The sequence below is a fragment of the Leptonychotes weddellii genome, chromosome 12, assembly GCF_054177405.1.
Source record: "Leptonychotes weddellii isolate Sample4059 chromosome 12, ASM5417740v2, whole genome shotgun sequence".
Lineage (NCBI taxonomy): Eukaryota > Metazoa > Chordata > Mammalia > Carnivora > Phocidae > Leptonychotes > Leptonychotes weddellii.
Genome location: NC_138380.1, coordinates 8942420 through 8964695, shown reverse-complemented (window position 1 = coordinate 8964695; position 22276 = coordinate 8942420). Strand labels below are relative to the sequence as shown.

The 22276-nt window shown below is 36.8% G+C and overlaps 1 pseudogene; it reads left to right on the top strand.

Moving 5' to 3' along the window:
• Positions 1-5811: 5811 nt before the first annotated feature.
• Positions 5812-5889, top strand: LOC115940663 (small nucleolar RNA U3; annotated as a pseudogene).
• The last annotated feature ends 16387 nt before the right edge of the window (positions 5890-22276 follow it).

Sequence of the window (22276 nt, the reverse complement as noted above, 5' to 3'; positions counted from 1 at the left end):
GCTTACATTGCCCGTCTTCCACTCCTTTGAAAGATCTATCACTAAAATCTGCTTACATTGCTGTCTACCTTAGCATATTAATAATCATTGTTTTAAATTCCTGGCCTGATAACTCCTACATTCCTACTATGTCTGGTTGTGATTTTGGGTCTTCTCTTCCAGTTGTGTTTGTTTGTTGGCCTTTTGGCATACCTTGTGATTTTTTTTTCTGGTAGTCAGACATAATGCCCCAAGTAAAGGGAATTGCCCTAAGCAGGCCTTCAGCTATGTGGTGGTGGTGTAAAGGGGGAGGGGCAGCATTCTAAAATTCCATGATTAGGTCTCAGTCTTTTTGGGAGCCTCTGCTGCTGGATTGTGAACTTCATAGATGTTTCTCATTTTCTTCCTTTCCCCTTACATGGGACAGGATGGTAGAGCCAGCTGGAGTTGGTTTTCCACGCCCAGGATGAGGCTCCGTAATACTCAGCAGGTGAGTCTCCAGGTAAAGAGTTTCCACGGAGGGCAGGCCTTGTTGAGAACAGAGGCTCCTAGAGTTTTTCAAAATGCTCTTCCCCTGACACTGCCAGAGCCCAACAGAATTTTTGCTGGATATTCACTATGGGAGTATGGTTGACCGCCTGGAAGTAAACCTCACAATATCACGGGACAACACCCACTTTTTAACTTTCACAGTTGCCTGCACTGAGCCAATTCCAGTTCAATTTCTCCACTCACGCGTGTGCTGCTGTGGCTTTAGCTTGTGAGTCTGCTTCGGTAAGTCTGGAGTCCCTGCATTTGTCGATCTTGAATCTTGGGGGTAGTGGCTGGCTCTGTGTCCTACCTGTCTTATGGATCCAAGAAGAGTTGTTGATTTTTCAATCTGTTCAGTTTTTGTTGTTTTTTTTTTTAAAGATTTTATTTACTTGAGAGAGAGAGCATGAATGGGGAGGAGAGGGAGAAGCAGGCTCCCCATGAACAGGGAGCCCGATGTGGGGCTCGATCCCAGGACCCGGAGATCATGACCTGAGCTGAAGGCAGACGCTCAACCATCGGAGCCACCCAGGTGACCTCCCAGTCTGTCCAGCTTTTTTAGCTGTTAGGACAGAGTGGCGTCATCCAAGCTTCTTACACGTGGAACCTATTAAGGGGATGTCCTTCACCTGCTTTTTATTTCTTTTCTGTGAAACTACCTTATGCTGGTCCAGTCTGCAGGGATTTCTACCTCTGTATTTCTTATTGGTCATTTAGTTTCACATGATACTTTGGGATATTTTTCATATTGTTAAATTGAATGGTAATTTTCCCTGTATATTAGGGTTTTTAGAATGTTTGATTTTTGATTCCCTAAATATTTTTTAAGTTTCTCTAAAAACGGCATCTGTTACTTACTGAGAATATTCTGTGCTATCCCCAGCAAGTACAATTGAAATGTCACTAAAGATTGGGAGGTGAATTCTCAAATCTTTCCTTTGAAATCTGTTTCTACCTGCTTCCTGAAATACCTTAGGCCAGGTGTTTTCCACTTTGTGCAACATTTGTTTTTGCCAGGATAGCATTCTTGCCCCATTCTTTCCTATTGGGATTGGGTCAGACCTCATGTTACATATATATAATCTGAGCATTATCAATTAATCTATTTAGCCTCCCTGTACAGCATAAAAGTAGTTTAGGATGGTATATAACCTGCTTGGTTCCTGATACTATTGTCTTCCCTGGGACTCTTCTGGTAGAGGTGCCGAGAAGATGTTCATGCCCCCCCGAAGGTATAAGGTTGGTAGTTGTGTGTGTGCTGCCTCTAGCCTCCTTTCTCACCCTGTGGAGACAGCCTCACTGAGAGCCAAAGGGTATTGGATGGTTGCATTTGAGTCCCTAGAGTCAGCACCTTAAGTATAGGAAGCAATACAGTTTCTTTGTTGATAAAGTCATTTTAAGTGAGTTGCAGTTAGTCAGATTTAATGAAATTCCGACAATACACCTCTCCTTCATGTGTCTTTAACCATATTTTTCTAGTGGTTTATTTCCAAAACATATGCTTACTTTTGAGTACCTCTCACTATCCAGCAAGGCATCAAAAGCCACTTTAGACTTCTTGGCCCTCTCTTTCCTTCCTCTGTTCATTAGAGCTTCTTGAAAGCATATTTAGAGCTCACAGCACACCCTCCACTCCCCATTCACAGTAGTGTTGATTTGGCTCCTATCTCTTCCACTCCTTTGAAAGAGCTATCACTAAAATCACTAATGCTTGCACATGGGTAAATCCATTGATTATTTTTCTGGTTTTACATTATTCATTGTTTCTGTTACATTTGGCATTGGATATTTTTTCATTCACATACCCAGCTTTCTGCCTATTTTCTCTGATACTGTTTTTTTTTGTTTTATTCCAAATTATTTACTCCTTTATCTTCCATGGACTTGACTGTCCAACTTTTGGACATTTTCAAAGATTTGTCCTCTAGCCTTTAATCTCTGTTTATATAGTTTCCTCATTTAGACCTATGGTTTAATATATATATCTACTTGCTAAATACTTGAAAATTGAGAATCCTAGTTTCTGATAACAGTGAATGAGGTAATTGAGACTAACTGTCCCACTGAAAACCATTACAAATGCCAAAGAAAAAATATAAATCACGTTGTTTAAAGCATCAAAGTCCTGACAAGATTATGAATAATATCCAGATAAAATTTGAAACAAAAACAAAGATGTAGAGACGTAAGCAGAACACAAAAACTGCTATTATATTAAGAATGATAAACTTTTAATTAATGGCTTTATACACCATGGGATGTATAAACCAAGGCAAGGGGCCATCTAAGGTAGAACTCTAACAGAGACATTCCCAACTAGAACCTGGGAACTCAGGGTTGAACCAGAAGTAATCAGCACTATGTGGATTTGTAGCTGTAGTTTGCATCATCTGTGTTCAGAAAAAGACCTTATTTTTCAAAAGGGTGTTGGAGTTTTTTATTTATTTATTTGGTATTGGAGTTTTAATTAAGCCTTGAAACCGCTCTGTAGAGTCAGTTTAACTGAGCTTACCCCTTTGCTACGTTACCTACAAAGTAGTGAGAGTCTCTGAGGCCATCAAATAGACAAAGGATTTGTGTCTCTTACTAGAGTCTAATTTAAAGGGGATAATATATACGTGGAAATCCAGTAATGTTTTTAAATGTTTCACAATACTCAGTAAATTAAGGTTCATTTTCATCTTAGTGGTATCAGTTTGAGACACTTGAGAGTCACTGTTCACTAGGACACACTTGTCCTTTTGAAATAGTAGTCAGGCTTATTGAATTGAAAAATCACTAACTTATCTTTAAAAAAAAACAAACAAAAACAAAAGAAATCACTGTGATTTTACCAGGACTGGAACTAGACATCTTGAGAGACAGCCAGTTTTCCCATTTCTCTTTCTAATCCTGCTTTCTCTACTGGACCAACTTCATACATCTGATTTCTCCTTACAAGTTCAGCTTCCATGGGATTTTGGCTTTCTGTGACTTTTCATTTGATTTGACTTTTTATTAAGGACATTTTCAAATGCACCTAAAGAGAATTATATGACAAACTACCATTTGTAATTGTCTTCCTTGAACAATTACTGACTTTGCCAACACTTCTTCACATTTCCTTTCCCATTTTATGCATGCATGTAGTTTAAAAAAAAAAAACAACTATTGTTTTTTAAAAAACACTACCCCAGTTATGTATGAGTCAGAAACCTCTTCTTGACGTAACTACCATGTCATTATGACTCCTTGAGAATGAATAGTAGTTCCTTAATAGCCTCTAATACCTAGCTCGTATTTAATCCCCCACATTGTATCAACGATGATTTTTAATTTGCTGATTGTTGCCTCATAGAGTTATTTTGCTTCTCTCTGCCCAGTATTTCCTGTAAATTGATAGATCCATAGACTTGATATTTAGACAATAATACATTATCGATGACTCTATGTCCTATTTTACCATTGTATCATTAAGATAATGATGAAAGGTTTTAGCACTCTGTTATGATTTTCAAGTGGAAATGTTCTAATACTATCTTCCTTCTGTCCTTACTTACTGGAATTCTGTGAAAGGAAATTTGTCACATCAACCTCTTGCTACTCTGCATCTAAATGTAAGGGAAAGGTAGAATAAATAATTAACAGCCGTGAGTTGGTGCACTAACAACTTCCATGGTGTCCAACGATACTTATTTTTTTAGTATGATCTTAGGAATTTTAGTATACTTGATATACTTTAATTCATTATAGTTATTACTTTTTTTTATACTGTTTAAATTGTCCAGTAGCAGTTCTGTCCAATTCTTTGTCCTTTTGTCATAATGTCACTGCACTTACATTGCTCTCTTGCATTCTACGCAGCAAAACAGCCAGATTCATCTTTTTACTTCCAGGTCTTTTCATTTGGTAGATCAGGCTATTAATATGTTGAAGAGAAATAGTTGTGCATGTACTTATTCTGGTATTTCAAATTCAAATTTGATATTTCATATTTTATTTAAATCTTTGATTTTATACTTATATATTTTTCTATTTTGATGAAAATATTTGTTCTTAACAATATTAACACAACTATTTGCTTTGATCTATACCAGTAATGGTTTTGAAATAATAATCCAAAATATTTTAACTATTTTCTCAAAATAACTGTTTCTTTCTGTGATTTGCAGTTTTTGTTATAATATTCAATGTTATTTGTTTCAGTCTCCGTACTCCAAACCCAGTATTTAGGGACTGTTTTATGGTATTATTTTTAACATACATGAAATATTTACCCAGTTCCAATGTCAAAATGAGTAAGAGTTATGTTTCCATAAAACTTTTTTCCTGTTCTTCCCACCTACTTTCTCCATTTAGGTGTAGATAATCATTTTGATTATGGTTTCAGTATCCATACTGATATTCAATAAATAATTCTGGAATATTAATTAGAAATTTAGAAACAAGTTTTACATCATATTAAACATCTAAATAAATTCCATAATTAGTGAACAGCTACATGTAAAAATTAAATGGGTTACTTTCAATAAAAAGCCATTTAATGTTGATTCAAATTCCAAAAGAGGGAAAAAATATCTAACCATAAAAGCTCCAAAACAAACATGGAAACAAGAGATTTGTTTCAAAATAAATGAAGTTAAACAGTAAACATTATCATGAAAAATTTTTACAACAAATGTATCAAAAATACATTATAAAAAATAATAGGTATCATCTATTACCTACTCTATTCTAGTAACTTAAAAACTGTCGTATTTGATATCCGGTACTTCCATGATGTTGGTTTCTGTATACTACTTTATAAGGGAAAAAAGTTTGTAAACAAAGGGTCTTCCATCTCATGGGTTTCATGTAAGCAAGGGGTTTAACAGGATGGCCTGGTTTCATGGGACCATCGGCCTCAATAATCTGTCTCATTAGGATGCCCATCTGAGGCTTGGTTAATGACCATTGAGTGAATGCACTCGAGAGTTGTTTCTCCATGAGGAATCGGATCTTTCTGCTGTTGAATTCCTTGTGGTTGGCTCTGGAAATCTGAAAATGAGTAACCACTTCTAGGAAACACTTCCAGGAAGAGAGACTAGAGGGGTTGGGAGTCTGGAGGTGTCCACAGGGTTGTGGCCATGGTTCTATATCAGCCCTCAAATATGCCTGCCACTAAGCAGATAAATCTTTCTACAAATACATAGTCATATATATACATGGTCATATGCTTTTCTAGAGTTGCACAGCTAAAAAGTGAAACAAGGAAGAAGCAAACTGACTCATCTGCTCTAAATTTTATGTTCTTTCCTATTGTACCTTCTATAAAACATTTATAAGACTATACTTTCAGGGATCATTTCTATAGTTTGTTACTAGAGAAGTTTCTCTGAATGTGTAGAGTACCCTTCTATAAAACATTTATTCAATATATAAAATACTACATAGTAAATAAAAACAGCAAAAGAACAATTTCATGAATAATTACACAAGAAATATCAGAAAAATATGCATTTGAGTGGGCATGCATGTTATGTCATTAGTAACAAAATGAACAAGATGTTTATTGGATAAATTTATCATGTAATATTGTGTAAATTTAAGGTGTATATTGTGCTACTTTGATACATTTATATATGGTAATATGGCTGCTGTTAATGATATTTATCACATTACATATTTATTACAACATAGTACAAAATAATACAATATTACTATGTTCAATAAATATACATTAAATCTCAAAGCTATTTTAATACTTGTTACACTTTGTACCCTTAAACACCAGCAGTTTTCTCTCCCCACCTCCATCTCCTGTAACCACCATTTTATTCTTTACCTTTTTTTCACATGTTTATTTATTTTTTTTTACTCCACATATGAGCAGTATCATGCAGTACTTGTCTTTGGCTGTTTTTGTTTACCTTAATGTACTGAAGGTCCATCCATATTGTCATGAATAGTAGGATATCCTCCTTTCTTATGGCTAACTTACATTCCATTGTGTAGATATACCACATCTTTTTTATCTACTTATCCATTGATGGGCATTTGGGTTATTTCCTTATTTTGGCTACTGTGAATAGTACTGCAAAAAACCCAGATGTGCATGTATCTTGTACGCGAAGGAAATAAAAACAGGAAATTGACATTCCCAGAAGTGAAACTGATGAATAGTATGGTAGGTCTATTTTTAGTTTTTGAGGAACTGCCATAATGTTTGCCATAGTAGATGGACTAATTTACATTACTACCACAGCGTGTAAGGATTCCCTTTTCACTATATCCTCACCAGCACCTGTTTTATGTCTACTTGATGGTTGCCATTCTAACAGATGTGAGGTAATAGCTTACTGTGGTTTTTATTTGCATTTCTTTGATGATTAGTGATGTTGAGCATCTTCTCATGTGCCTTTTGAGCACTTTCCTGTCCTCTTTGGAAAAAGAAATGTATTTAGTTCTTCTGCCTATTTTAAAAATCAGATTGTTGGGTTTTTGTTGTTGTGGTCATTGTTGTTAAGTTGTGTTAGTCCTTAATATATTTTGGATATTAACCCCTTATCTGATGAATGGCTTGCAAAATTTTTTCCCTACTCTGTAGGCTGCCTTTTCATTTTGTTCTTTTTTTTTTTTTTTCTGTGCAGAAGCTTTTGAGTTTGTAGTTTCATTTGTTGATTTTTGTTGTTTGTGCTTTTGACATTATGTTTACAATATCCTTGCCAAGACCAATTTCAATGAGCTGCTTCTGGAGTTTTATAGTATCAGGTCTTATGTTTAAGTTTTTAATGCATTTTGAGTTAATTTTTATGAGTGGTGTGAGGTACGTACGGGTCCAACTTCATTCCTTCACTGCGTTTCTCTGCATTGGCTTTGGAGTATAGTTTGTAATCAGAAAGTGTGATACTTCTGTTTTCTTTCTCTCAGAATTGCTTTGGGTATCCATGGTCTTCTGTGGTTCTGTACAAATTTTAAGATTATTTCTTCTATGTCTGTGAAGAATGCTTCTATTGTTTTGATGGATATTGCATTGAATCTATAGATGGCTTTGGGTAGTGTGGCCATTTTAACAATATTCTTCCAACCCATGAACATGGAATGTCTTTCCAATTTTTTGTGTCTTCATTAATTTCTTACAATGAAGTCTTGTTATTTTCACTGTGCAGACTTTTCACTTCCTGGTTAAATTTATTTCTTTTTTAAAAAAATTATTTATTTTAGAGAGTGAGGGTGTGTGAGAGTGAGCAGGGGAAGCACAGAGGAAGGGAGAGAGAGAGGAAGGGAGGGAGAATCTTAAGCAGACTCTCTGCTGAGCACAGAGCCCAATATGGGGCTCAATCCTATAACCCTGAGATGATGACCTGAGCTGAAATCAGAGTCAGAGTCTCAACCAACTGAGCCACTCAGGCACCTCTGGTTAAATTTATTTCTAAGCATTCTGTTGTTTTTATGCAATCACGAATGGGATAGTTTTCTTTATTTTTAGTAGGATGTTTCATTATTGTCAACGTGCTGATTTCTATAAGTTGATTTTGTAACCTAATATGTTGAAATAGTTCCTTTCAACACTTTGTTGATTGTCTCTGGGATTTTCTATATAAGATTATGTCATCAGCAAGTAGTGACCATTTTACTTCTTCCTTCCTTATTTGGATGACTTTTATTTCTCTGTCTTGCCTAATTGTTCTAGCTAGGACTTCTATTTCGAATGGGAATGGTGAGAGTGGGCAACCTTGTTGTGTTCCTGATCTGAGAGGAAATCTTTCAATTTTTCTCCATTGAATATAATATTAGCTGTGGGTTTGCATATATGGTCTTTATTGTGTTGAAGTATGTTCCTATTATACCCAATCTTTTAAGGGGTTTTATCATTAAAGGATGTTGCATTTTTTCAAATACTATTTCTGTGTCTATTGAGACAATCATGTGATTTTTATCTTTTATTTTGTTGATGTAATAAATTATATTTATTGGTTTGTGTGTCTTGAATCATCTTTGCATCCCAGAAATAAATCCCACTTGGTCATGGTGTATCATCTTTTTAATGTATTCTTGAATCTGGTTTGCTAATATTTTGTTGAGAATTTTTGCATCTATAGTCATCAGGGATATTGGCCTATATAGTTTTCTTGCCATATTCTTAACTGGTTTTGGTATCAAGGTAATGCTGGCTTTGTGTGAGTTTGGAAGTGTGACCTCTTCCTCAGTCTTGTGGAAGAGTTTGAGGGGGATTGATGTTAATTCTTGAAATGTTTGGTAGAATTTACCAGTCAAGCTGTCAGACCCTGGAGTTTTCTATCTTGGGAGATTTTTAATTACTGACTCAACCTCTTGACTTGTTATTTATCTGTTCAGATTTTCTATTTCTTCTTGATTCATTCTTGGTATGTTGTGTGTTTCTAGAAATGGATCCATTTCTTCTAGGTTATGTAATTTGTTGGCATATAATTGTTCATAGTAGTCTTTTAAAATTCTGTTTTTTTTTGTAGTGTCAGTTTAATGTCAACTCTTTTATTTAAAATTTTATTTGTTTGAGCCATTTTTTTCCTCAGTCTAGCTAAAAGTTTGTCAATTTTATTTTTTAAAGAAACAGCTTTTAGTTTCATTTTTTTTTAAATAGTTGTTGGTCTCATTTATTTCTATTCTGATTTTTATTATTTCCTTTTTTCTGCTAACATTGGGCTTAACTGGTTATTCTAATTCCTTGAGGTGTTAAGTTAAAAGGTATAAAGTTAGATTGTTTGAGATCTAATTTATTAATACATGCATTTATTTCCATAAACTTTACTCTCAAACTGCTTATGTTGTATCCCACAAAATTTGATATGTTTTATTCTCCTTTTCATTTGTTCAAGGTAATTTTTTATTTCTCTTCATTCTTTGATCTGTTGGTTGTTCAGAAGTGTGTTGTTTAGTTACCACTTATTTGTGGATCTACCCACTTTCTTCTTGATGTTGATTTCTCTGTCCCCAATGCTATGAAATTAGAAGGCAGCTGGTTTGATTTCAATTTGCTTAAATTTGCTAATACTTGTTTTGTGGCCTATCATATGACCTATCTTGGAGAATGTTCCATGTGCACTTGAGAATATGTATTCTACTGCTATTGGATGGAATGTTCTATATATGTCAAGTCCATTTGTTCTAAACTGTTGTTCAATTTCAACATTTGCTTGTTGATTTTCTGTCTTGCATGATCTATTCATTGTTGATAGTGGATTATTGAATCCCCCTGCTATTATTGTATTGTCTATTTCTCCATTAATATCTGTTAGTATTTGCTTAGTATATTTCAGGGCTCAGGTTTTGGGAGCATATATATTGATATATCTTCTTGATGTATTGATCTTTTTATTATTATATAATGACTTTTTGTCTCTTGTTAACATTTATGGCTTGACATCTATTTTGTCTGATAAAAATATGGCTACACACACATTCATTTGCTTGGAGTATCATTTTCTACCCCTTCATTTTGAGCCTATGTGTATGTTAAGGCTGAAATGGGTCTCCTGAAGGCAGCGTGTAGTTGGGTCTTGTTTTTTTAATTCAGCCAGCCACTCAGTGCATTTTGGTGAGTGCAATCCATTTACATTTATATTTATTGATATGTGAGGAGTTACTACTACCATTTTATCTTTTGTTTTCTGGTGGTTTTGTATCTCCATTGCTTTTCCTTCTATTTGTCTACTTTTTCTTTAAGATTTTTATTTATTTGAGAGAAAGAGAGAGAGAGAGAGCGAGCACAGAGGGAGAGTGGGAGGGAGAAGCAGACTCCCCACTGAGCAGAGAGCCTGATGCTGGGCTGGATCCCAGGACCCTGAGATCATGACCTGAGCTGAAGGCAGATGTTTAATCAACTGAGCCACCCAGGCACCCCTGTTTGTATACTTTTTAAAGTTAGTTGTTTTCCATGATGATTTGCTCAGTTCCCCTCCCCCCCTTTATTTATGTTTCATGTCTCTGCTTTAAATGTTTATTTTGTGGTTACCATGAGGTATATGTAAGTTGTTTCATAGATAAAATAATCTTTTTTCTGCTCATAGTAACTGATCCTCATTTGCCCATACAGGGTCCATTATTTTCCTCCTCCCCTTTTATGTTTTTGCTGTCACAAATTATCCATTTTTATGCTGTGAGTTCATGACCAAATTGTAGTAGCTATAGTTTAATTTTTTTTTCCCCTTTAACCTTTGTGCTATAAGTGTTTAACAACTTATTCTAAAATAGTTACGCTTTTCTGACTCTATTATCACCTTACTCAGAGTTTTGTGTACTTTGTCTTTTCATTTTAGGTAGAAGATCTCTTTTCAACATTTCTTATAAAGCAGGTCTAGTGCTAGTGAGCTCTCTCAGCTTTTGTTTGTCTGGGAAAGCCTTTATTTCTCTGTCATACCTGCAGGATAACTATGCTGGATAGTGTATTCTTGGCTAGAAATTTTTATGTGTTTTTTTTTTTGTTGTTGTTGTTGTTATTTACTCTCCTGTTGTCTGTTCTACTCTCTCCTGAATTGTAGAGTTTCTGCTGAGAAATATGCTGATAAACTAATGGGGGTTTCTTTGTAGGTTACTTACTTTTTCCCTCTGGCTGCCCTTAATATTTCTTTATCACTGACTTTTGAGCTTCATTATAATGTGTCTTGGAGAAGGTCATTTTGCATTTAGATAGTAAGGTGATCTAGGAGTTTCATGGACTTGCATGTTCAGTTCTTTTCTCAGATTTGGGAAATTCTCAGGTGTTATTTCTTTAAGCCCTCTGTCCTCCTCTCTTTTTTTCCTGTTCCCGTTATTATGTCAGCTTTTCTAATGGAGTCTCCTAGCTCTTGTAGGATTTCTTTACTTTTTAACTTTTTCTGAATCTTAATTTTCTCTCTTCTACCTGAATCATTTCTAGATTTTTAACTTCTAGATTGCTTATTCTCTCTTCCATCTGGTCTGCTCTATTTCTATTGTTTTTTAATGCATTCTTCATCTCATTTATTGAGTTCTTAAGCCCTAGAATTTGGGTTTTTTTGTTTGTTTGTTTTAGAATTTCAATTTCTTTGGTAAAGTATCCCTTCAGTAACTTTGTGAGCTCATTGAATTGCCTTTCTGAGTTTTCACTGAACTTTTTTAATAACCATTATTTTGGATTCTTTGTCAGACCACAATCTTCCATGAGTTTGAGTTCAGTTTCTGGATGATTCTTTTGTGTGTGTGCTATCATATTACTATGATTTTTCATGGTGTTTGAGATGTGCCTCCCCTGGCACATTAGAGTAGTGAACACACATTTCTTATTTGGGTGAAGTTTTGTTGACGGATTCTAACAGTCCAACAGGTTGGCAATTAGAGGCTATTCTTTTGTTTTACAGCAGGTGGCTCTATACCACAAGTTTTTGGTTACTCGTAACAGCTGCTCAGTGGCTATTTGGGAACTCACACTGAAAAAAAGAAAAAAAAAGGGGGGGAGGGTCGCAACAGTCGGGGAGGTGTGTACTTGGCCCTTAGGGCTTTAGGTGTGCCCATGGCCTGGTAGGGGAATCCTTTAGTGAGGGAGTCCTCAATGGTCCTCTTGCTGAACTCCAGGTGCAGGTAGCAGGTTATGTGTTTCTCCCTGTCTCCTTCCCTTTCATTTCATCCCCACCCCTTTGCCACCCCTGCAGTGAAGATGTCTCTCCTCAGAGGAACAGGCATTGCTGAAGTGCAACAGGACCCTCCAGCTGCTGCCTGCAGAGCTGCATAGACTTTCCCTCCCCACTTTCCACCCTCCACCCCTCTGCGAGAGGGGTGCCAGCACCTCTGCTGCTGGGGTCACTGTATGGGATGGTGGGTGCCTCTGTAACCCTTCCATATTGGCAGCCCCCCCCACCCCATGTCTGCAGCCCCATCTCCTCCCAGGTTAGCTTTAGTTGGACACATGCATGTATATCTCTGATGTCCTGACATGCTGTGCAGAGTGCCTTTGCTGGGTTATGGATGTCCTACTAGTTATAAGTGGAAGGAGAGGGACAAAGAGTACAACTCACACCATCATAATGCTCAAGATAATGTTTCTAACAGTTAAGTGACAGCACATGGGTCTCAAAATTCTGTCAATTATTTGTTGGAATTTGAGTTGCTTTTTAAATATTAGAAATATGCTATTAAATATCTTCCTATTGATTGGTATTTTGATTCTTAGAATCAACCACAAAGGAAGAATAATATACTCTCCTTTTTAAATTTGTTAATGATGACCTTTCTGAAGTTAAAATTATTTATAATTCAATAACTTGAGACCATGTGGAAAATAGTAAGATTGGGGAACCCACGGAAAACATAAACAATAAAATTCTTTTTATTCCAAACACTACGGCAAATAAGTAAATAGAATGCAAAATAATTGCATGCATCATAATTTAGGAATTAAATCCAGTATTTTCCATTTACTGTCCCTTACTGCCTGTAGTTGTTTTTATTTAATGAAAATAATAGGCATGTGAGGAGTTATTTTTATATCTGGTCCTTCTGATAGAATTAGAATAGAAACGCTTGTATTTTATCTACACATCTCCTTCTCTATCACTCAGGCAGGGTGATCTAACAGTTTGGATAGGTTGTGTGCTTTTCAACTCTGCTGGAATCTAGGTTTCAAATCCTACTTCATCTGACATAGTTTCTTCTAGAATATCTTATTTATTTATTTATTTTTGGTTCACGAATACCTTTGGGAATTTGAAAAATTCTTAATTCTTTGTCCACCAAACTATTACCTTCCTATGGACAATGAATGGCCCTGGCATGAATTGGGGAATGGATAGGCCTATGAAATATATATGTACTAGCTGGACATGGTGTTACAAGAACCATTATTCTGCTTAGTGATGGTCTGACTTGGGCTGACTCACATATGGATTACTCCAAATAGGGAATTTCTATACTGATTCTAATTTACTGATGTGATCAGCTGGGATAAGATGGGCTATGCAGCAGGAAAAGAAAACCAGTTTTTGTCCCCTTATGGATGGTGCAGGGCAGATGTTGTACTAATGGGGACTCTTTATTCAAAGCTACCTGAACTTATTGCAGTACGATAAGAACACGTTATAATAGCTCGGGAGTGGAGGAAGGAAAGAAGGTTACATTCTGGTTCTCACATAATTTTGCACAGAAATAAAAAATATCACTTCTCATTTTTTACTGGCTGTGTCCAATTTCAAGTTCAACTCTCACACTTAGTTACACAACTGCTGAAGGTGATCAGGAAATCTGATCAGCTGAGCAGTGGTTCATGGGAGAACAAAGAAAAAAGACAAAAGCTTAGTGGGTTATTTAAAAATTCAGTATGAATCAACAATGCCTACTTAAAAGTAATAGGGCAATTAGCTGCTATACAAATAAGGGCTAATTATGAATATTGGCATAATATTTTAAAAACAATAAATAACTGAAGCTTGAGAAATACAATAAGGGTCTAGCAACAATGTAACATAGTAAGAGGGTTAAATTAAAACCAAAAGCAGAGCAAAAGACACAAGATTATTTAACCGAGAGTAAGAGTCAAACTTGGAAGACATTTCTCACCAAAAATAGGAAATAAATACGTAAGTTACCTGAGCAGCACAATATGGTTTGAATTAGGACTGAGGAATGGAAGTTACATTAGTCCAAAATAAAAAAAGGTGTCCAACAAAAGGACTGGGCATCTTGAAAGAGAAATTCTCTGTTCCAGTTTGTTCCAGGAGGGACTCGGTTACTGTCAAGGAGACTGCAGAAAGGATCCTTAAACCAGATAACTCAATGAACCTCAAACATTTCCTTTAGTTCTAAATTATGCAGTGAAGTTCTATGTCATCATTTTCAGTTATTTTCCAGGCCATATTATTTCTTGAGTGAATTGTTCTATTTACCTCAAAATATTTCATCCTGACAGTGTCTTGTAGAATACAATCTTTTCCCTTAACTCAGTTTATGGTTGTTAGTATTTATTTAACCTGAATTCTCTGTTCCTCCCTTTCATTTCCTCTCAATCCTCTGCCTCCCTGGACCAGCTGTCATTTGTCTTCTCTAAAGGAAAACACATTTTCATTTTGTGGATATAAAGATTTGGGGTATAACTGGACTATGAAAGTGAAGGAGACAGATATTGTTTAATAGCTGTTTTCTATACTAGAAAAAGGGCTAGGTTACTCTCCTTCTCCCTATAGATGTTTCTTCACTTAACAGACTTGATATTGTATATATATTTCATCTGAGACAAAATTAGAAAGACCAAGAGACAGAGCAGAAATGATGCTGCTGCCAATTCATCTTTACTTGCACTTTTTTCATCGAGTCTGTCAGATGCTACAGGGGGAAAGAGACAAAGCTCCAGTGTGACAAATAGGCCCCATGATTATTTTCAACAAGTCACAAAAAAGTAGGACAAAATATCTTAATGTTTTCTTCTTTGCCTTCATCTTTCATTCAACAGAGATTTGCTATCATTTATAAAGGTCATTGGGCCTGTAAGGAGTCAGGCAGAGAAAAAGTTTGGTCCGTTTCTCTGTTGAATTCCTGAAAAGTAAGAGATTGGAGCCCGAATGTGTCTGCATCTTTAAAGGGAATAGATTTTATTAGGCCACCCACAGTCTTCTATCTACTTGGGGTTATTGTGAGCATCAGAAAATGGAGCATTTTCATGTGGAAATGATGGGAATGTTTAAAAGCTCATTTTTTTTTCCTCTTTTTTTTTTTTGTAGAAATAGTAGATTGGTTTTGGACATGAAGTCCTAAAGAAAAAAAAAGGTCACATGGGATACTCCTTGGCACTTAATATATATACTGATTTATTTAGTAACTTTTTTCCCTCCTCTTGGGAGGCATTTGGAAGTAATAGACTCCTCAGACTCCTCAAGTAAATGTGACTATAGCTAACATGAATAAAAGATAGACTGAAATGAATATCTGTAGTCACTTAGCCACAGTCACTCTGGTCTTGGAAATGGGCATCGTACCTGAAGGATTTATACTAATAGAACTTTTAGAGCATGTATTGGATGTAGTGCCTCCAATTTACTCCTGAGATAAGCCAGCACTGTACTTTTACTAGGAAACTTGTCACTCTAAATCTTTATGTGACAACATGATGCAGCAGTGACGAAGAGAGACGGCTAATGACTGCTGATTGAATGCCTACTCCGTGAAAGGCACTGAGGAGGAGGGGCAGGGGGTCAGAAAGCTATTCAAGGAAACTGGAGCCATCAATATTACATTAGTCAGGATCTCGTTGGAAACTACTCTGCACTTCTCCTTCTGAAAAACTTTCAGTGGGCTTCCAACACAACTCGCTTCACACTTCTGTACCGCACTAGGTTCTCTTTCTCAGTTGTCTTGACCGGTTCTCTCTAACTGTAGGAGTGCTCAAAGGATCAGTCTGGGATCATGTTTTCTTTGCTCCTTCCTACTCTCCTCTGCATGCTGACATCTCCTGAATTGTCTCTAGCCTAGGCCTCTGCCTTCAGCTTCACTTGTACCACAACCTGATGAATCCTCGCTCCCACTTAGATGGAGAATAGGAATATGCAAGTCAACATTTTCAAAACAATTTGCCACTTTCCCCACAGATAACTGTCCATTCTTTGAGTCTCCCCTACTCCCTTTTTAACTGGGTCTTTCTTCTACTAGTTTCTCAAGTAAAAACCTTAAAACAGTCTTAAAACTTTGCATCACCCCCTACTTTAATCCATTCCATTAGACAATTACAACTCTGCCTTCAAATGATATTGAAAATCCTGACATTGACTTCCCCCTCCAGTACTGCTATTAGAGGTCTTCATCAGTTCTTGCCTGGTCATCTGCACAGCCCCATGTCTCTTCATCTTCAGATTTCAGCTCAGATGTCCCACCTCCCCCTACGTGTCTGTTGTTGTTTTTAATGCATAGAACTTAATTAATACTCTTTGGCTCCTATTATTATTAATACAAGTTCCATGAGGGTAGGAACTTGTCTCTTTCATGCACTACTCTATTTCAGCACACAAAGTAGGCCTTAAATATTTCTGTTGAAGGAAAAGGTGAGTGATTTAATGAGTTATAACCATCAACCCCTTGCTGCAGTAGACGATCCATGGATACTGATGCCAAAGTAGACAGGAATTTGATGGTGTTTCCCTTAAGAAAGGTGTACTTCCTTCTAAATGTTGCACATGTGCTGAGGAGGAAACAGGCATTCTCTTTTTTTTATTATGTTATGTTAATCACCATACATTACATCATTAGTTTTTGATACAGTGTTCCATGATTCATTGTTTGCGTATAACACGCAGTGCTCCATTCAGTACATGCCCTCTTTAATACCCATCACCGGACTAACCCATCCCCCACCCTCCTCCCCTCTAGAACCCTCAGTTTGTTTCTCAGAGTCCATCGTCTCATGGTTCATTTCCCCCTCTGATTTCCCCCCTTCATTCTTCCCGTCCTGCTATCTTCTTCTTCTTCTTCTTTTTTTTAAACATATAATGTATTATTTGTTTCAGAGGTACAGGTCTGTGATTCAACAGTCTTACACAATTCACAGGAAACAGGCATTCTAAGAAGGATGTGGAGACCTGAGCTAAGTTACCAGGGCAGAGAGTGCCAGGTTATTGGAGGATAGTGGTTGGACAAACAATGAGAGTGTATTGAGGAGAAGACATTAATGTCAGAAAGCTAGGTCAGGGTCAAATGATGGATAGCCTTAAAATTGGAGCATGAATTTTATCATCTCAAAAGGCCTTAGGAAAAGTTTTAAACAGAGGCATTATGAAAGTCATATTTTAAGCTGTTTAGTCTGGCTAGATAAGAGAGAATGAGTCTCCTTCAGCAAAAGAAGCCAGCCAGCTACGTCATAGTCGAGTGGGAAGTAGAAGGATGCCGTGTATTGGTAGAGTGCATAAAAATGATGCAAGAGGCATCACAAACTCACAACTGAGTGTTTAGCTAATAGGGTTTCTAACAACTGGATGTAGCAAATAAAGGAAAGGAAAGAGGTAATGCTTACAGTAAAATTTTGGACACCCAGACTTGGGAAAACGGCCATCTGATTAACAGAAGATAGAAACTGTGTGGACAGTGGGCCTCGAAAATGACTTCTAACTTTACCTGCTTTGAACTTGGGTAATGATAGCAAATAAGAACAGCTAGTTTGCAGTTGCTAGTAAAATTCTGGCCTCTGAGTTAGAATAAATTGGCCTCAGATTTCTTAAAGAAATAATACTTTAAATATTGAGAACAGGGACGCCTGGGTGGCTCAGTCAGTTGAGCAGCTACCTTCAGCTCAGGTCATGATCTCAGGGTCCTGGGATCTAGCTCCACATGAGGCTCTCTGCTCAGCGGGGAGTCTGTTTCTCTCTCTCCTCCCTGTGTTCTCTCTTGCTATCTCTCTCTCAAATAAATAAAATCCTTAAAAAATATTGAACAAATGAATTTTTTAGAAGATTTATTTGGAGAACAAAGATGTTTGAATTATGAGGTCCCGGTTTTTAATGCTAAATCTGTGGGGGTAACTAAATACAAAAAGTGGTTGAGAAAAAGAGTGCTCCAAGAAAGAAGGATGGTTTGTGCAATGCCATGAAAAAGTGGGGGAAAAAAGGATTTTCAGGAAGGAAATGAAGAGTACTACCAAATGGTTAAACGTTAACAAAGAATAAAGCCTTTACAGAAAAAGCATTTGTATTTGGAGTCTATGGGATCATTGCTAATATCCTGGTTTGGGGTTTTCAGTATTAGAGGAAGTTGGTCCAAGATCATAAAAAGTGAGTAAGTCATAACAAAACAAGTACAATAGATCTGATAAAATTTGCTAAAGAAATTTGTCAGGAAAGAAGGACACAGTGAGTTTGAGTTAAAGATACTTATCCAAAATATGGAAATGGGAAAAAAATATGGATGATTTTTAATTTAATCTTAGGCATTCCCTTACAAATCCAACTATAGGGTAACCCACATATAGGTCATCTGAGCCTAGAGATACGTAAATTTATCTGACTTGCTATTTACTGATTATACATATTGTCTTATAATGTTCTTAGAAAATGCATATTATTGATACTTTGCACCTCTGTAAATTCAGATAAATTTATATGTAACTGACAAAATAGTTACTTTCATTGTTCAGTAGAAAAAATAACCCTGAAAAGTATGCCTTTTTCCCCCTGTAGGACATTTACCACTTTTGTCTAACATATCTATCTTACATAAACATATTTTTCCCACTGAATATAAAATTGGATTTTTTGGAATTTATTTTTGGACTGGATTTGTTCCCCTGCTATGTTCTCATTACGAGTTAAATAAAAGTTTGTTGTATCTTCACTGCTCATTTACATTAGAATTATGTTTTGAAAATTTGAAAATTATACTCTGACAGTGTCAGTTTTAGTTTGTATTGGATTCCTTTTTTGTAAGATGGGGAACACTTTGCATATTGAAATATGGGGAGGGGAGTCAGGAGATGGCAGGAGGTTCTGTCTGGAAGTGAGACTGCATTCCCTTCTCGTCATTGGCGAGAACATGAGTTGTGTTCTGTGATCAGGTATCAGAAGTAGATGGTCCAGGAACAGGTAGCCCCACAAAAAGGTGTTCTGTGGTTTTAAGCCATTAAGAAAAACTACCAATTTAAACCAGTCCCGGAGAGTCTGAACCCTGAAGTTAAGGGTTCAGAAAGAAAAGTTACATCAGAGGCTTGCAAAATTTGTGCAGGCATTGACCAAAAAAAAAAAAAAGATATAACCCTTCAAAACTTTCATATTCCCTATCTCCTGGCTTTTTATTCTTCTTTGTTAGTTTTGATTTCAAAATATTTGGACAGAGAAAAATCAGGAAGAAAGCAGAAAAGTAATGGAATAAGGTATTAGAAGAACCCAGAGAAGATGAGATAAAAATTTTAGTGTGAATGTTCTTTCTCTCTGGCAAAGATCTGTGTTCAGGGAGTAAGTCAGCAGATCCTATGCCTGGAACTCAGTTTTTCTCATCTGTCAAAGGGCATTGGCGTTACTATAATATTTTTTCCACTGTAAACTCAGTTTACTCTCTTAACATGGTGGTAAGAACCTATGTATGCTTTCTTATCCAACAAATATATGTGCTGTATCTAAAATTTTATGCACCTTAAGAAACAGAACATATCAAAGATAGTCCCTGGAATTTGAGAAATATTTATAGATGAGGGAGTTTACTTATGAATTGCCTTATCAGTAAATTAATGGTTGTGATCCTTTCTCCTTGGGCAGAGATGAGGGGCTGGAGCACTGAGGACAAATTCTGACAATGTTTCTATGCTTAATGAGCTTTCCTGCTGTCTAGACTGATGTTATATGCATACGGGCATAGGGTGGGCACTCGGTACCTACCAGTTGAGTGAATGATTGCCCAAATGAACAAATGGATGAATAAAGTTAGGAGTAAATACCTACTGAGCACCTTATATTCTTAATTGATAAAACATAGGTAAGCAGAAAAGAAGCAAAAAAAAAAAAAATTACGGAAATAAGCTGATGAGTTAGACTAACTGGAGAACACCCACCCCAACCCCAAACACAGACCATCAACTACAGCACATACATACATGTGGTCAGAAAGCCAAGGAGCCAGGGTCTTCTAACTTCTCCAGTCTGCTACTGGCTGAGGGCCTCTGAGGTGGGGGCACAATGCAAACTCCCAGGTGCTTCTAGGTCTTACTCCACAGACAAAGCATCTCCTGTAGCCCAAGGGAATTCTTCACAAGAAGCCTGGCCCCTGCAGGGCTTTGAAGGCAAAACCATGCTGAAGCCAGGAAGAGGCACAGGGAAATAATAAAGGGATCCAGGGGAATTTGGGCTGAGTATCCATCCAAATGGACACACTTGTCTATGAGTATCCTTTATTGTCAGTTACTGCTAAGAGTATCCTAGTGACTTTGTGGACATTTCAGAATCACGGTGACGGCCAAAGCTGTCCTTAGAATTTAACCACCAATAGAAGATGTCAAAAATTGATCCCAATATTTAATCTGATCATGAAATGAAAATAAGTTTTTTTTCTCTGCCGATTGAAGTTAAATTTCATTATTGCTCCTCTGCACAGCAAAGCAAAACTGGCCAAAGGCTAGAGGTGGCATTTTTAAAGATGTTTTATGTACCAGTTGTAAATGCGTTGTGGGATTTCTTAGACCTGTGGGCTATCCTCAATGTTTTTACCTTTACCTGTTTTCGTGTTAAGACACATAACCCTTAAAATTAAGATAATTGCAAGTAAAATTGGGTTAATAAAAGTCACTTTAGTAGTAAGATATAAATTAGTATTTGGGTATATTTACTTTCTGAAGGTCTGTGTTTTAACTTAAATCAGGATAATTACATTTCAAGAGAATTATGAATCTGTTTGCCAATGCTGCCTTAAGCAAAGGCTTTCCAGAGGTATTTCTTGCATCTAATTACAAGGTAATTTAATGAAGATTTAAAAATCACATGAAAATGTGTTGATTTTAATCTTCAGTCAATGTGGAAGACTTAAAAGATACTGAGTAACTTGCTAAAAATCTGAATCCTGGTTTAGATATCTGTAAAATGGAAAATAATAGTAACATCTTTATGAGACTGTGAGCATTAACTGTGCAAAGCACACGTGATGTATGAGAAAGTAGGGAATACTTCATAAATGGTAATTATATCATTAGGAACAGTGTCAGCCGCAGCAGGAACAGTAGTAATAATGATGGTAGTAAAGCTAATGGTAGCAGAAGCATGTAGTAGTAATACTAGCAGAAATGACTAATAATGAGTTTAAAGTCTTTCTTTATGTGCACATCCCTGTATGTTCAAACTGTTGTGACTTGTCGCTCTTTACCTTGCCATTTACCCACCCCTACATTTTCTGACACGTTTCCCTCCAACTCTGCTTTTTTGTCTTCACAACACTCATTATTCTCTAACATATCACATTATTTATTTATTTATTTTTGTATCTACGGTTTTTACTTTTTGTGTCTTCTCTACAACCATCCCACTGAGAATGGCAGCCAATGTCTGCATGGGGCAGGTAATGAGAAACTGTACTTTTTGAGGCTATCAGTGCATGAATGAGGTTTGGAAGCACCCTGTTGAGTTCAGGGTGTATTTCTGATGGCCCTATAGGAAATGAAACAAGTATTTTTGTTTGTTCGTTTGTTTATTGTGCAGTGGGAGAGGGGCAGAGGGAGAGAGAGAATTCTAAGCCGACTCCACGCCCAGCGTGGAGCCTGAGGCAGGGGTTGATCCCACAACCCTGAGATCATAACCTGAGCCGACATCAAGAGCCGGATGCTTAACCCACTGAGTCAATCAGGCACCCTGAAGCAAGTATTTAAAAAAATTTTTAATAATGACTTAGAGCGAATTTTTTTTGCATTTTTTAAATTTTACTGTGTTATGTTCATCACCATACCTTACATCATTAGTTTTTGATGTAGTGTTCCATGATTCATTGTTTGGGCATAACACCCAGTGCTCCATGCAGAATGTGCCCTCTTTAATACCCATCACCAGGCTAACCCATCCTCCCACCTCCCTCCCCTCTAGAACCCTCAGTTTGTTTCTCAGAGTCCATAGTCTCTCATGGTTCGTCTCCCCCTCCAATTCCACCCCCCTTCATTTTTCCCTTCCTACTATCTTCCCTTTCTTTTTTTTTTTTTTTAAGATTTTATTTATTTGTCAGAGAGAGAGACAGAGCACAAGCAGGGGGAGAGGCAGAGGCAGAGAGAGAGGCAGAGGCAGAGGGAGAAGCAGGCTCCCCGCTGAGCAAGGAACCATATGTGGGACTCGATCCCAGGACCCTGGGACCATGACCTGAGCCGAAGGCAGCCGCTTAA